This window comes from Leuresthes tenuis, unplaced genomic scaffold (genome assembly GCF_036924035.1).
Source record: "Leuresthes tenuis unplaced genomic scaffold, fLeuTen1.0.hap1 SCAF_12, whole genome shotgun sequence".
Taxonomy (NCBI): Eukaryota; Metazoa; Chordata; class Actinopteri; order Atheriniformes; family Atherinopsidae; genus Leuresthes; species Leuresthes tenuis.
Window position 1 is genome coordinate 6,718,167 of NW_027325366.1, and position 12,310 is coordinate 6,730,476.

The 12,310-nt window shown below is 38.0% G+C and overlaps 1 protein-coding gene across 1 annotated transcript in view; it reads right to left on the minus strand.

Moving 5' to 3' along the window:
* Window positions 1-11,217, minus strand: part of calcrla (calcitonin receptor-like a) — a 32,729-nt gene extending 21,512 nt beyond the window's left edge. Inside the window, exon 1 of the mRNA XM_072397901.1 lies at window positions 11,005-11,217. The gene's annotated coding sequence lies outside the window, so the exon portion shown is untranslated. The remainder of the gene's footprint in view (window positions 1-11,004) is intronic.
* Window positions 11,218-12,310: the final 1,093 nt, after the last annotated feature.

Genomic DNA, 12,310 nt, shown 5'->3' on the forward strand with positions numbered 1-12,310 from the left:
TATGACAGCATATTGGTCTCTATGAGAGAGATGTTGGCCATGTGTAACAAAAATAGAAGCTTTACAAACTGATGTGAAACAGTGGTTTACTATAGAGTTGCCTCTCAATCAGCAGACCCACATAGAGCTCATGGTAATTTCCAACAACATCAGCTGTGCCTTTATATCTTTCCCATATGCCTGATATATTATACCATCAAGCCCGGGACATGACAGCAGATCTCCAAGTTGCCAAGGGCATCACCAGATGTCAGGGAAAGCAATAGCAACCCCATGCAGATGTGAAGGAGAAGCTTGCTTTTTTTCCCACAATCCATCCACCCTGACTAATGCAGGGCCCATTCTTTACGCTGACAGACCAAGAGGGAGGTTGTTGTTTTTTGTGGTTTTGAGCCAGACAACAACCAAGATACCAAAGTAATCATGTCATTGCATTCACACCCAGCATGCCAGCATCCTCAGGGCAAGCACATGGATCTATTCACAAGTATTGTGCTGAGAGGAGGAAAAGCAATCATTCCTACAGTAATGCACAAAGTGCTCATGGGAAATTTAAAAAGTAGTGAAAGTGTCATACTTGTGCAAAACAGATGATGTCAAGGTATACAGCCTGTCACTATACTTTCTCAAGCCCTGGAGCTTCATCCTCTGACAAAGGACAGATCCCAAGGAACTATGAATATTGAAAGATTATGTCACTCACAATCTTCTTCCAAAGCCCGCATTCTGTGACTGTGCAGGTTTGTGCCATTTCTTTATAACAAGTCGTAGGGTGGATTGGTGAAAGGACATGTGGTGCATCCAATGGAGTTATTATGCCTTTTTACAATCAATAATTAACGTGGTCTTTATTTTTTAACAGCATCAGCCTTACTGTAATCATACTCCAGTTGCAATGTACAGCTGGTGTGTTATAGAGATTAATATTGCAGAGATCCAACAATTTAAATTTTGCAATAGTCACCAGCAGTAACAGTGACCACAGCATTTTCTTTGTGGTTTGAAGATTCATATGGAAAGGCTGAATCCACAAGATATGTAAGTGGAAGTGAAACAAATTAAAAGCACATCTGTGGTGAATTGTATCCTAAGGTCAAGGATCAAAACTCAATCCCAAATAGGAACTAGAAAAAGCTGTTCCTGCGAAACAGCAGTGAGAATGCTGATAAGCTGAATGGGGATAGCTGACCATAGGTATTTTGCATACCTGGTACAGGACACCCACAGAATTCTTCTTATACATTCCTGATCATAACCAAATGGTAAATGGAGTGTACTTGTATAGCGCTTTTCTAGCTAAGCTAGCTAATTTTGAAAATAAAGGGGAGTCTATGTCAGGACCTGCAGACGTGATCACATTGGACCTGCCTGCATGATTAAGTTGTTCATAAACATAAATAGCTTGTGATTATAAATATATGTGATTTATATTTCTTCACACTAGCACAACAATTAATAAAAAATGTTAAATGTTCAGAATAAAGGGATTTTTTTCTTAACATAGTTTTTTAAAAGCCTTTTTGGAACAGAAAACTAGGAGTCAATTAAAACTGGGATTGATAAGAAAAATCTAAACTGATCATTTTCAAACAATTCCAAACCCTAGTGGTTAAAAAGGGGTATAACGTTTCTGAAAACGAGAAATAAACTGTGAGACAAATGTCTAAAGTTGTGTGCCACACTTGAAGTGTTCTCCACGATCTCATGACAAAACAAAATACTACATTTTCCCCACACAGGAATAGTTCAAAGTTCGATTTGTCACTGTTTTTTAACAGTCATTGCACTTTTCTACTTTCATCTCACTCATGATTCCTAAGTTTTCTACTGCATTTTCAATGGTTAGGGTTAAGATCAAAAGACATGATTAGGTTTACATATTGCATGGCTGCTGTTCGACTTACACACTTTGATATTTGTATTGCAATTCCTGTCATGTCAAGTAAATGTTGCCCAACAGAAAATAACAGCAATGGAGTATGTTGCCATCTTAGAATTTACAACCATGGACTGTAACACTACTATATTTTAGACAAGTTAACAGATCTATGTGTTACATGTCTTCCATACTATACATACTGTATAGGGCTGGGCTGGTTTATTTCAAGTTAATCAACAAAGTAAAAAGAAAACAACCAAAAACCATCACAAGTGTCAACAAGGCTTTGAATAGACCACTCACATCCACCGGTTGAATATGAATAAACAGGATGTCCAAATGAAACCTAAATTCCCTATTATTTTTCTTTATTTACCTGTCAACTGCAAAAAAAATTCTACTTTCTAGCTATGATTTTCTCTGAGAGAATGAAGAAAACTTTCACATCTGTATGTATTTTAGCTGTAACCAAAAGCTAGTTAAAAATGTCACAGTTTTGTTCAGGGGACATTTTGGTTTTCAGCCAAATGAAACTACAAAGCCTAGAGGAATAAATTTCCAGCAAGTGTTTATTTGGTCATTGCAATTCTATGTACCGGATTTCTTCTAATAAAAACAGGTATTCAATTAAACGCTGGGGCCTCTTAAAAGCTACAGGTTGAGTTGACATGAACAAAAAGAAACCAGCCTCTAATACTGGGTGATACTGAGTAATACTGGGGAGCAAAGAAGGGAGGAAAGAATAAACAAACACACACAGACAATGTAATGTCTCTGACAATGTGAAAATAATTCACTCTACACCACTTTTATGTGCTCAATTAAATCAAATAGCCATGCTGTTTTAAATATGTTTTTGTACTGGATTAAGCTTTTGTCAAGTTGGTACCTTAATTTTAAACCACTCTGGAAAAAGCATGGTGAGCTATTGTAAATGGTGTGAATTCACATATTTCACAGTAATTGTCTGAGTAAGTAAAGAGCAGGAGTGTTTCTGTCAAACTTAAACTAGAAGAATTTTAGTTTGAAACGGTGCAGGAAGTGTTAAGTGAGTAGTCACAGCTTGTCAGGTTAATAGATCATTAATCTGTTTGCTATTTCGCTTATTCAGCTTTTTGGCAGACATCGCAGTCCCTCTCTCTGCAATACACAGCTGGAGTTAAATTTTCTGGAGGGGGGAAAAAAACAACAGCAGTATTTTGCACACTTGTCCTGACCAGAATTTATCATTTGACGCACATATAAAACTGGTTTCTAGGACGGCCTTCTTTCACCTTCATAATATTGCTAAAATCAGGAACATCCTGTCTCAGGGTGATGCAGAGAACTGTAATTCTGTAATTCTACTGTAATTCTTTATTATTGGGCTGTACCACATATTCTCTGAAAAGCCTCCAGCTGATCCAAAATGCTGCAGCCAGAGTTCTGCTGGGAACTAACAGGAGATATCATGTTTCTCCAGTTTTAGTTTCTCTTCATTGGCTCCCTGTTAAATTCAGAATAGAATTTAAGATTCTTCTCCTCGTATATAAAGCTCTTAATGACCGAGCTCCATCATATCTTAAAGATCTCATTGTAAGATATTTTCCTAACAGAGCACTTCGCTCCCAAACTGCAGGTTTACTTGTTGTTCCCAGAGTTTCTAAAAGTAGAATGGGAGGTAGAGCCTTCAGTTATCAGGCCCCTCTCTTGTGGAACCAGCTGCCAGTAAATGTCCAGGAAGCAGACACCCTTTCCACTTTTAAGATTAGGCTTAAAACTTTCCTTTTTGATAAAGATAGGGATGGCTCAGGTGATCCTGAAGCATCCCATAGTTAAGCTGCTATAGGCTTAGACTGCTGGGGGACCTCATCTGTCACACCTTTCTTCACTTTGCTCTCTTTTTCCCCCTGTTTAATTTCTCAATTGATATTATGTACATGTGACATTATTGTGCTTATTAACTTGTGTTTCCCTGTTCCAACAGGTATCCTTTGAATGGCGTTATGGTGTTTTTCTCCTCTCTTTTCCCTATTTTCTGTCTTCTCAAACCCCAGCTGGTCGAGGCGGATGGCCACCCTTCCTGAGTCTGGTTCTGCCAGAGGTTTCTTCCTGTTAAAAGGGAGTCGTTCCTTTCCACAGTCGCCACAGGCACACTCAGAACGGGAGATTGGACTGAAGACAAGTTTCGATGCAATCTGTTGGTTTCCTTAGCTAGGATATTGTTTTTGAATTGGCGCTATATGAATGAATTGGATTATTTTTAAATTTATTAATTGGATTTCATTGGATTATGATTACATTTAATTGAATTCCAATTGGCTTGAATTGGACTATATTATTTAAGTGCCTTGACATGACAATTGTAATTTGGCGCTATATAAATAAAATTTAATTGAATGGAATTGAATTACAGAGCTCCACAAACTGTAGGATGGAATGGATTTCTAACTGACTCGCATATTGGATATACAGATATGTAAAAATGAGGTGCAAGTGTTTATATACACACAAATTTAAATAAGGCATTCTCAAAAAATATGAAAAGTCATACAATTAACAATGAGAATTTAAAATAAAGGCTTGAAACTGAAAAAGAAAAAGCCTTGTACATTATTTGAGGAATTTTGGCATGCCATGAAATGTAACAAACAAAAAGCATACACTTTTCCATTTCCCACACACAGACAGGGGACACAGTCTCCACGGGATTCCCAGCATTTCCGAACTGCGAAACCTTCCAAAGTAACTGCTTTCCTGTGTGTGGTTGCCCACGTCAAAAAATGTAGTCCTGAATTATTAGACTTTTGAAAAAAAAACAAAAAAAACCTGCTGATAAAAGTTGTCAGTGCCAATTTATAATCAAAGTACTTAAACTGCTTTTTTACATAATATATCTATCCCATGTAGGACTTTCTCCATTAATGATTCATCTCTCCATCCCTGATAAAATATTTAGAAAAAGAGAAAATACGATACCCACAGCTTCTTAGAGGCTTCTGATGTTTGAACTGAAAAACTGAAAACATCAGCTGGCTGGTTTAGTCCGAAAACCTTTAAATGTGCTGTCATAAAGGAAAAGGAAAAGAGTAACTGAAGTTTAAAAGGGAAGTTAATTTCTTTTAAACCTGGACCTTATTTCTGGCATAAAATACATTCATCTACTCACCGATAACAGTTTGGTGAAAGTTGGCGTCTTTCGGAAGGTATTTAGATTACTGGAGATCCATATAACAGGAGAGAACAGGGCATTGACAATACAGCCTCTAAATAAGGCATTATCTGTCTTTATTTCATCAATACTTTAAGAAGAGTGAATGAATGAACGCGTACTATTGCACTGTTAGTTCAGAGCTGCCGGCTATTGAGGGGCTTATCGGGGGCTTTCTACACACGAGTTTACCTGGAGGATGTCATTGACGCGTCCCGCTGCAGCGCAGCTTATTATTTATTTAACAGCACAACGCGTTCAGTCATTCATTTGGCTTAAAGTATTGGTGAAATAAAGAGAGATAATGCCTTCTATAGAGGCTGTATTATCTATGCCCCGTTCTCTCCCTTTATATGGATATAGGCGGATCTTCAGTAACCTACATATCTTCCCGAAGGACGCTGACTGTTATTGGGGAGTAGATGAACGTATTTTATGCAAGAAATAAGGTCCAGGTTTAAAAAAAAAAAAAAAAACAATAAAGAAAAAAAAAAAACTTCCCCTTTAAGCAGAAGCTAGAAAGTTCTGGGCACTTGTTGAAGATGATTCCCATCAACTGATCACCATGAGTTTTTTGTCAGTCTGCTCATGAATTATTAACACATGCCACAGCAGCAAGCTCACATGTTGCCGATAGGGAATCGAAACTCAATTTCAAACAGGAATCAATAAGAAAGTACCCAGTAAAAAAATGGTTACATTTTTCTTATCAATTCCTTGGTCCACCTCTGGACAGATCTTGAAGGAAAGATGGGTAAGTTAGAATCCCCACTGGAAAGGCTACTAATCTGCAAATAAAAGGCAACCTCTCTGTCAGCACATGTGTAGCTGATTGCACTGCACCTCAAACAGCTAATAGTTTACATGAGATTTCCTATAAACACAAAATTGACATTTTGAATTTGAACGTTCAGAACAAAGATACTTCTAGCTGTCTCAACATTAGATGTCCTTTTTTCTCACCATTTTGGAATCAAAACTAAGGATGTATTAGTTATGGAATAGAGAGTAAGAATCTGAATAGTCAATAGTCATGCAACCGCCTTATCTGGCCGTTAGTCCGACTTTAAAAATTCTTATTCAGTACGAATTCAATTGGACAAACAGGTTCACTTGTATTTTAAAAGTCATGTTTTAATTGGACTACCACAATTCAATAATTTCTGATGTCATGTTAAATTGGACCATTGTGTATATGGGAGTGGAATGGAGTTAATTACCCAAGTAAGTCAGATGCTGCAACACTGGTCTGTGTGAGAAAATGTTCAAGACAGGTTGCGTACAGATATGGTAGAGCTGAATTCATTCCAAATCGTCTTTAAGTTACTTGAATAGCGATTTTGTCAGATGACACTGTAGTTATAAAGAGATTTTATTAGAGAAGAACGTCAGTCTAAAGATGCTTTAACTGCGAGTTGATACATATTTCTAATGGGCTGCGTTTTGACAAGAGATACAGAAAAACGTGAATTAGAGCAGTTTTATTGGGAATTAGCTGCATTATGTACACTTACACTTTACTGTTTTTACAAAAAGATGCCCGTTATCCTTTGTGGTTACCAACTTATTTTTCTACAAGATCAAGTATGTAAGTTGGAATAAGAAATAAAAAAAACAATGAATTCAAGATAACAACAACCGCTGAAACCAATTAACCACAACAATGTGGATACATTTTCAGCACAGCTTAAAGCAGCATGAGCTTGACAGTCATAATAGTCATATTTTCACAGTAGAGTAAGTTGGATAATTGGAGACTCAAGAGCAATGTCTGCAGCAGATATTTGCTCACAGCACCAGAAAATGAGAACTGGAAGGATCCAAAGCAGTTTGAAGTGCTTAGAAAGGGAGCTTTTTGAAATGAAAAGGAATATCTGCACATGTAAAACAAATTATTCATTAATTGTCTTTTCTGTCAAATCCTCCAAAATAATATGGCAATTTCATTATATGGGACAGTAAAAAACACAGAAGTGGAACTTGTCTTTTGCAACTACTGCACAGTAACACAGACTCACCTTTGGAACACAAACACCCAGAGCTTCCCAAGAACTATCCTTTCATTTGTATACCAGAAGCTCATCCCATACAGTAAATATGGATGTTGAAGTCACTGACAGTTTCTTTAGCTCACACCACATGGAAGGCTATTTAAAACCACACAGCCTCTTCCCACTACTCTATCCTCGACAAACTACAGCGACTCAAAGTGCCAATCACTACACACATCTGCTACACCATTAACCACCTTGAGCTAAATTCAAACTGGGTCAAAGTGGGGGAAAAAATCTTCATAATGTATGAGTGGAAAAATTCCTTCTAAAGGTTTCCCATCCCTGAAACTACATACAGTGCCGAAGGGGAGTGCTGCATGCGTACATTGTTGTGCTTTAACGTAATATGACTTCTGCGGTAAGCAGACAGTTGTATGCCAATAATGGTATACAGGTCTGTAAAAAAACTGAAGTTGGTGGTCATTTTCCTTTAAAATGCAAGAGCTCTCAAACCTCTAAATCTTCAACAGGGAGAAAATTTGACATTACAGGAAAATCAATAATGGACAGGCTGAAGGAGGCCACTATGCCTTGATGATTTATGAGAGGTCAGGTTTCATGAAAATCATCATTAGTCTTAAGACTAATGAGGAGTAGTGAGGCATCACTTGTACACACATAATCCCATCAGAAAACACCATACAGCAACATAACAATTATCCATTTGCTGCTCGACTGTAAAGTTACAATATAAGAGCCACAGAGTGAATGGGATTACACTGGCACAGACTTCAAAAGGCACTGCTTTAAGAAAAGAGCCATTGCACAGTGGAGATTGTAAGGGCTCTGGAGAAGAACTGTCAAGATCTTTGTTTCTCCAAAGATCTTTTCTTCTTGACATGGGTAATAAACTCTGAGTTGAATAGTCTGACACCTGAATGCAGTGCATGGCAAGAATATTCCACTTCTACTGATTGTAGGCTGAGGCCATTTGAAGAGGTCAATACAAAATGGCCCCATGGACTCATCTGATATGCCTGCTAAATGTCGATATTGATAAGCTGAAATGTATGCAGAATGAACAAAACACACTGATTCAGCAATCTTACTTTTTAGCATTTCTTATTAATATTGATGTGCTGCTAGTCTAATAACAGGAACTTAATGCTGAGAAATTGGTGCAGCATCCACCATCCCAGACAAAGGTGGACATAACCATCAATGGTTATATTCAATGTCTGATCTGTGACAACAATCTAAAATAATTTCGCAGAACACACATGAACACTATAACAACAGGAAGGGAATACATACAACTATCAAACAGGCTGTTGTGAACCAGTAGACTACAAGCATCACACAACAGGCACGCACAGCAGGACTGATGGCGAACTTCTAGCTGCAGTGCAGACTGATAACCGATTTGTCACATCCACTTTTTTCCACAGGTTGGTACTCTTATCAATTCTGAGCCTCCATGTGAAACGTAGTTGTTGGTTTATAAAGTGTTTCAAGAGCATAATCTGGGGCTGCACTCACACATCCAGCTGCATAAATGAACTGATGAATTAATTATTTACCTTCCCCGTTTACAGCAGAGTCACAGTTTTGTCTAACGAAGGCCCAGACACACCGTAATTTTATTGTTGATAAGGTCCTTTACTAAACTTTTGTTTTTTGCAGTAGCAAACCAATGTGAAATACTCCAAGTTTTACAAATGAAATGTAAAGAATTTATATGACTAAGTAAAGTATGCAATCAATTTATAGGAATAACTAATGCCATTGAAACTTTGGGCTTTTACAGCCAAAATCTTTCTGCCCACTGGCTTCTACTCCAATCTCTTGAGTAAAGCTGAGTATGTATTAGATAACATGAAAAATTCAACAGCTCTGATAAGAAATCAGAGGTTTTCTTTGAGTTTTTTTTATTTTTTATTATTAAAATGTTATGCTAGAGATCCCTGCATTTTCTTTCGAAGCCGAGTCTTTGTAGGAAAAAAAATTTCTGCCATTTTCTGGCATACTTTTAGATTTTTAAATTGCATATATACATTTATGCGTAAAACATAAAAAGGTAATAGAAAAAGAGGAAAAGTTGAGAGCATATGTTCTGGTGCTTTTTAATTTGAATTTATCTGTACAATGCCTATGTCCGGCATCCTGGAGCACGTCATTTATTTGATTTCTGATGACACAGAGAAAGACTACAGTAATTTTGAAGAAAATGTTAAAGTCAGTAATAGTAAATGTTTTGTCATGAACATGCAGATAAATTCATAGTTCTTTGAGTGCGTTTTGAAGTGCTTTACATTCTGTGCATAAACAGAAATCGCCAGGGGAGACCCATCAAAAAGTCTAAACTGTGACAAATTTAAACAGGGAGAGAAAGCAAGTCACCACAGTTTGAACTAACCTGCTGTCATTCCTGTTAGTCAGATACTGCAGGTTTTTTTTTTCAAAGAAACTGGCAGCTATGAAATACACAAAAGTTGTCCTTTAACATTGGACCACTTCTGCATCAGCTGTATGAATATTTAATCCAAAGGTTGTCCCAATATGGCTCATGGGAGGTGGGTGGAAAGATTTCAGGGCCTAAAAACCAACAGAATCAGCTTCAAAAAGCATTTTAATACAGCTATTTGATCACCTCTTTCTTTCTATTCACCCACTTTTTATTTTCTGTTTGGCTTGATTAAGACAATGTAATTCCCTGATTAGGTTCCAGACATCAGCTGAGGACACAACGCAGATTTTAAAGGAACTAAAGTATCCACTTGCTTCTCAGTTTTTAACAATGGCCTAATTATTTCCTTTACTAACTTATGTTATCTTAATTTCTTACTTCTTTGGTTTCCAAAAACATAATATGAAACATTTCTGTTTCATATTATGAAACAGATTATAAAACATTTTAAGATATAGCAAAAGACTAGAACATTTTTTGCAATCAGTTCAGTTCTTTAATCATTGCCGTTCCGTTATTCACCAATATGACAGTGAACATAGTAACATTTGTCATCTGACAAAATTTAGTGAACATATCCTGGTTATCAGAGCCTATCAAAGATATAATAGCAGCCACAAATGTGCAGTAAGTGCAGCAAGACTGAGGCAATGACATAAAGAGTTCACTCATGTGAACAAAAACTGCTCTGAAAAGCCAGTTGGCCTCAGACTGGGAGTTATCTTTGTGGTCACCTCCCTCACTGAGACTCCATTGCATCTTTCCTGAGCCAAGTATTCTCTGCCAATAGTGGCTATCATCATAATACCCTCCTCCTACACACAATCATCATCAAAACCATCATCACCATCATCATCCCCTCCTTTCTTAACTGTTCAGCCCACAAACTTCCAGCATGTCAAAATCTGCTGCTTATGTAACCCTGCAGACTATTTAGCAACCGGTGACCATCTCTTGAATGAAGGTCTCAGAGCTGAAGGCACCAGTTGAATAAACGTTGAAATCCTGCTGCACTTCTGTACAAACGATATGTCAGTGTGTGGGATGGATGACCGGTCTGGGTTGTTCCGTGGCTGTAACAGCCACAGCTGAGTCAGCAGTGCATACATGTTCACAACAATGTAATGTCAAAGAAAAAAAACTGCACAATTTTAACCCTTTGCGGGGCATTTACGCATTACTATAGCGTGCAAACAGAATTAAGCCTCAGGAGTCTGCAACACTCGACAATAATGAACGCTCGATCACGTAGTGACTTCATTCACCTAAAACTGAATACTGAGTCTGTATAGCTCATGAAATTTACTCGGCACGGCGCGTTTGTGTAGCCAAATGTTGTCTAAGTACAGCGACGGATTCCCTGTCACCTTAGCGTTCAATGCGTTCGGCACCAACCTACAGTATATCTCTAGAAAACATGGAATGAGCGCAGCACACTGCACAAAAAGTCACACTCCATTTCAGCGCGTCCTACCAGAGAGTTTAATCCTGCAGCGGTTTGAACCGGTATGAACTCCGAAGGAAATCCCAAAAGCGTCCTCTTGTCCTCGGCTTTGGTTCAGTCGGACCGACCACAGCGAATCTCCAGCGCTCAATGAGCGCAGGAGAAACGGCTGTCAGGTTGACGTTGGAAGTCAACCCACTACTTCCTGTTACATCACACTGTAGCCTACAGCTGAGGACCTGGAATCTGTGGCGAGTTTCACATGGCGCTGGATGGTTGGCCTGTTAACTCCCACACTCCCCGAGCAGACAAGTGGGTTTTGTTTATGTAATTAAATTGTGGTTTATTCTGGAAAAGGCTGTTTCCCACTAACTCACCACAGTTGGCACATCTATAGACAGCTGCATAACATGCAGTCTTGCTCACCTTAAGGGAGAAACGAGCTGTGCAGCGTTCGGGGATCTTTTCTGGCATTTTATCCCCTCCAAGTCCAACATGTCAGTGATGGTTTGTGAGAACGTTTGAAGAGCAAAAGCAGAATTTTAGAAATGCCCAAAATGCATTCAGCTTTGAGCCTCCTCTTATCTATACATAGGAAAAAAAGGTAATGATTGCAACAATTTATCAAAAGATTATGTATTTATTTGAAAGTTAGTATTTAGACTTTTTTTCGTCAACACAACCTGAACCCTCTAAGACAACCTTTCTTTCATTTTAGAATTTTAGTTTTAAGAAAACTAGGGACAGTTTTCAAGAACATTTCAAAGCTCTTCTTTGGATGCTGGCCCCTTTTGTCCTGTTCTCTTTTATGTATTTTCACCCTATTTCTTAGTGAGGTCACTGTCAGATACTGTTCAGTTGCTGTAGGTAGTTTATTAGGCCTGCCTTCTTCTTCGTTTGTCCTTCATTTGTCCAGTTTCATAGGCATTTTATCATGGTCACACTGCACACTATGTGTTTTTGGCAAATAGTTCTTTGGGAATCACTTTGTAGGCTCTGAACACTAGTATTTGCCTGTTTTACTGTGTTATAGTTTACATTTTTTCTTAAATGCAATAAAGACATGGAAAACGTGTCTTTGAGGCTAGCTTATTTACAATTGAAACTATATTATTTGCTAAGTTGTCTGTTATCTGTAGACAAAACACTGGTTCAACCCTTGAGTTAGGTGTCTATGCTTGAGTGATTCATAGGTCAACACAAACGACACAAGCAAATTCTTCTGAAAATGGTTCAGGTTCAGGAATTGGAAATAAATGAAAAAGCACCCAATGTACATATAAAAGCTTTAAAAAACCTCCAGAAAGCCTGGAGAACTGTTGCACAAGACCACTTC